This window comes from Arachis ipaensis, chromosome B03, assembly GCF_000816755.2.
Source record: "Arachis ipaensis cultivar K30076 chromosome B03, Araip1.1, whole genome shotgun sequence".
Taxonomy (NCBI): Eukaryota; Viridiplantae; Streptophyta; class Magnoliopsida; order Fabales; family Fabaceae; genus Arachis; species Arachis ipaensis.
Window position 1 is genome coordinate 10502983 of NC_029787.2, and position 5525 is coordinate 10508507.

The following is a 5525-nucleotide window of genomic DNA, read 5'->3' on the forward strand; positions in this document are numbered from 1 at the left end:
ATTTGTAAAAAACAAAAAATTTAAACTTTGAATTTTTGTATTTTATTGCATAAATTTTTAAATAGTTATTTAAATATTTTTAAAAAATTTCAAATAAAAAATAAATATTTTGCTAAATACAAAATTCATTTATCATTAATTAAAAAATCATATTTTTTCATATTTTTTCACATTTTAGAATATTTTTATCATTGATAAATTTAAAAAGTATTTGTAACAGTAATTTAATAATTCAAATTGAGGGTGCTTTTGGTAGGGCAGGGTGAAATTTTAGGACCGCCTCACTAGGTGGGGCGGGGGCAGACCAGTCCGTCAAAATGTGGGCTTTTGATAGGACGGGACGGGCTTCTCCGCTTGTCACCCCTAGTAATCATCTAAAAACCCACTGGTTTATCAGACTGAAGGCTAATCCACACATAAACGTTGTTTTCACTGTTCTCACATGAGTATTGGTATTTATCATCCACCTGAAACCAACACAAATAACTACACAACAAAACAAATCATTTACACATTCACGGATCCTCTTTTCTTCCAAATTGAGGGTTGCTTGGTTTCGTTATTTTTATTTTAGTAAGTAAATATTAATTTTATTATAAAATTAACTAATAAGATCTATTCAAATATTTAAATTAAAATGATAGAATAATATAAAAAAATTATTTAAGTTGATATCTATTTTAATAATTTTTTATCTAAAAGTGATTTTGAATAGTGTAATCCAAACAATATTTATTTTATTATAATCTATTTTGATACAAAATTGTCAAACATAAATCACTTTAATACAAACTTACGTTTTATCAAAAACAAGTTTGCAAAATTAATTTTTGCAAACAAGTGGTATCAGAGCCGATGGTGGCCCAACAAATGTTATATAATATTAGTGCTTTTCATTATTATTATTATTATTGTTGTTGTAACATTTTTTTCTAATGCACTATACTTATTTCATTTAAAAAAAGGCTTAAAAAGAAGCAACAGCAGGACAGCATAATCTTTCGATTTTACAGTCAAGCTTAATGAATAAAGCTAGCAACAGGTGAATTAATAATGAACAAAATTAATTAATTTGCTAAATTTTATTTTTATTAAAAAGGAAGCTAACCTCCCATTCTTAACGCACCTGCTATATTTTATATAAGTCATGGTGTGAAATTAAATAGAAAAATAAACATATGAAAAATATTGTATCAAATTTTTGTACTAATTTTGGACTAACAATCTTTCTAACACTCTTCCTCGTTGAGGAGGTGGAAAGTAATATGGTGATAGTGAAAAATCGTAAGACCAGACTTTGACTTTTTTGGAGAGCTAATAATAATTATCATTGAATAAAAAAATAAATTATTAATTGTTGTAATTATTTTTATTGTGAGAAATTAAAGTGAGAGAGAAACCTGGTTAATAGCATCTGACTAGAGAGACAAGGGATGATTGGAGATTGAAGTAGAGTTAAGGTAGACAAAAACAGGTTCGAATACCTTTTTATAAGTGTCGCCTTGTTGAAAAGACATGATTACTTCTTTGCCGGCATAGTGAGTGCTGACAAACATGAAAAGAGTGAGGGGGTTAACATGAGAAATGAGGTCTTGCTTGATGGGGCCACCATTGTCGAACTCATTAGAAGGAGTAATCATCCAGAAACCCACAAGTTCATCATGCTGAAGGCTAATCCATCCATGAACGTTGTTTTCACTGTTCTCACATGAGTATTGGTATTTGTCATCCACCTGAAACCAACAAAAATAATTACACAACAAAACAAATCATTTATACATTCATGGGTCCTTTTTAAGTACCTCTCCTCCAAATTGAGGGTTGCTTGATTTCGTTAAGAGAAGGGCTTCAGAGTAAGCCAGGATTTGTCCTATTTTTCTGTCTCTCATTGTTGGTATGGTTCTTTATCTTGTACTAAATAGAGCCATATAGCTGAACCTATCTTTTAGAAGCTTATAAACAAATTTAATTTGAATAACCTCAGAGCCCAACAAGTGGTATCAGAGCCGATGATGACTCAACAGATGCTATATAATATTAGTGCTTTCACTTTTATTATTATTATTATTATTGTTGTTATTGTTGTTGTTGTTGTTGTTGTTGTAGCATTTTTTTTCTAATGTATTGTACTCATTTCATTTTAGAAAAGGCTTAAGGGGGAGCAATATCATGCAGATAGCATCATCTTTCGATTTTACATTCAAACATAATGAAAAAACCCAGCAATAGATAAATTAATAATGAACTAAATTAATTAATTTGTTAAGTTTTATTTTTGTCAAAAAGAAAGCTAAAAAGTACTTAACTAATTGATGTTTTGACTTTAACATAACTAGGTTTGAATTTTACTTGTTTTTAGTTGGTGATTGACAACGACATGATTTCAGTGACTTTGTCAACACTCGAGGGCTATGTGTGTTTATATGAGAATTTTATTATAAAATTAACTAATAAGATCTATTCTAATATTTAAATTAAAATGATAGGATAATATAAAAAAAATTATTTAAGTTGATGTCTATTTTAATAATTTTTTATCTAAAAATAATTTTGAATAGTGTAATCCAAATAACATTTATTTTATTATAATCCATTTTGATACAAAAATTGCCAAACACACTTTAATATAAACTTACTTTTTATCAAAATCAAGTATACAAAATCAATCTTTACAAACAAGTGGTATCAGAGCCGATGGTGGCCCAACAAATGCTATATAATATTACTGCTTTTATTATTATTATTATTATTGTTGTTGTTGTTGTTGTTGTTGTTGTTGTTGTTGTTGTTGTTGTTGTTGTTGTTGTTGTTGTTGTTGTTGTAACATTTTTTTTAATGCACTATACTCATTTTATTTTAGAAAAGGTTTAAAGGATAGCAACAACATGCAGGCAGCATCATCTTTCGATTTTGCAGTCAAGCTTAATGAAGAAAGCCAGCAGCATGTGAATTAATAATGAACTAAATTAATTAATTTGCTAAGTTTTATTTTTATTAGAAAAGAAGTTAAAAAGTACTTAATTAATTTATGTTTTGACTTTAACATAACTGGGTTTAAATTTTACTTGTTTTCAGTTAGTGGTCGACAATGGCATCATTTCAGTGACTTTGTCAATATCGAAGGGCTATGTGTATTTATACGAGCTCTCTTTTTCTACTAATTATTATTTTTATTTTTTGTTAACTTTTTGTTTGATATTAATCAGAAAATAAATATTAATTTTATTATAAAATTATCTAAAAATATCTATTCAAATATCTAAATTAAAATAATAGGATAATATAAAAAATGATGTAAGTTGATGTCTATTTTAATATTTTTTTATTTTAAAAACGATTTTAAATAGTGTAATCCAAACAACATTTATTTTATTATAGTCTATTTTGATACAAAAATTGCCAAACATAAATAACTTTAATACAAACTTACTTTTTTATCAAAATCAAGTTTGTAAAATCAATTTTATGCAAACAAATTGTATCAGAGTCGATGGTGATCCAACAAATGCTATATAATATTAATGCTTTTACTTTTATTGTTGTTGTTGTTGTTGTTGTTGTAACTTTTTTTTCTAATGTACTGTACTCGTTTCATTTCAGAAAAAATTTAAGTGGGAGCAATAACATGCAGGCAGCATCATCTTCCGATTTTTCAGACAAGCTTAATGAAAAAAGCCAGCTGCTGGTGAATTAATAATGAACTAAATTAATTAATTTGCTAAGTTTTATTTTTGTCAGAAAAGAAGATATCTCCCACCCTTAACGCACCTGCTACATTTTATATAAGTCTTGGTGTGAAATTAAATAGGAAAATAAACATATGAAAAATAAAAACTGTTACTCGTTGATCAGGTGGCAAGTAATTTGGTAAAAGTGAAAAACCGTAAGGCCAGACTTTGACTTTTTTGGAGAGCTAATAATAATTACCAAAGAATAGAAAAACAAATTATTAATTATTGTAATTAATTTCATTGTGAGAAATTAAAGTAAGAGAGAAACTGTTAATAGCATCTGACCAGAGAGATAAGGGAAGATCGGAGATTGAAGCAGAGTTAAGGTAGACAAAAACAGGTCACAAACGGAGCGGCAATCGGAGCTCTAGATCAAAAGTTATGGTGGTTTGAAGATCAAGTGAGAGAAAGAACTTGAGAGAGTGTTCTTCCCTCCATAGCCTCCATTTTCAGCGTGTTTAGTGTGTTGTGAGGAGAGAGAGTGCTGAAAACTAGGGTTTTGGTTTAGTTTAGTTGGGCCAAGGGCCCACTTTGGGTCCGGTTGGACCGGTTTGGCCCGTTTGGTCCAATCTTGGTCCGATTTCTATAAAATTGGTATCGAAATTCTCGTCTCAATCTCCTCTATCACATTTAGCCATAAAAATAACATTTTTGGCTTTCTAGAATAAATTCTCATTTATGGGTTAATTAGCCGTTAATTAACTGGGTCTTACAAGTATTGGTATTTGTCATCCACCTGAAACCAACACAAATAATTACACAACAAAATAAATCATTTACACATTCATGGGTCTTTTTTAAGTACCACTCCTCCAAATTGAGGGTCGCTTGGTTTCGTTAAGAGAACGACTCCAGGGTGAGCCAGGATTTATCTCTTTTTCTATCTTTTATTGTTGGCATGGTTCTTTGTCTTGTACTAGATAGAGCCATATAGTTGAACTTATCTTTCAGAAACTTATAAACAAATCTAATTTGAACAACTTTAAAGCCCAACAAGTGGTATCAGAGCTGATGGTGGCCAACAAATAGCTATATAATATTAGTACTTTTATTTTTATTATTATTGTTGTTGTAACATTTTTTTCTAATGCATTGTACTCATTTCATTTCAAAAAAGGCTTAAGGAGAGCAACGACATCTTCCGATTTTGCAATCAAGCTTAATGAAGAAAGCCAGCAGCAGGTGAATTAATAATGAACTAAATTAATTAATTTGCTAAATTTTATTTTTGTCAGAAAAGAAGCTAAAAAGTACTTAATTAATTGATGTTTTGACATTAACATAACTAGGTCTGAATTTTACTTGTTTTCAGTTGGTGGTTGACAACGGCATCATTTCAGTGACTTTGTCAATACCGGAGAGCTATGTGTGTAACATAAAAAAAATTATTTAAGTTGATGTCTATTTTAATAAATTTTTATCTAAAAATAATTTTGAATAGTATAATTCAAACAACATTTATTTTATTATAATCAATTTTGATACAAAAACGGCCAAACATAAATCACTTTAATACAAATCTTTTTTTTTTTATCAAAATCAAGTTTGTAAAATCAATTTTATGCAAATAAGTAGTATCAGATTCGAACAAGTGGTATCAGAGCCGATGGTGACCCGACAAATGCTATATAATATTAGTGCTTTCACTTTTATTATTATTATTGTTGTAACATTTTTTTCTAATGCACTGTATGCATTTCATTTTAGAAAAGACTAAAGAGGGAGCAACAGCATGGAGGCAGCATAATATTTCGATTTTGTAGTCAAACTTAATGAAGAAAGCCAGCTGCAGGT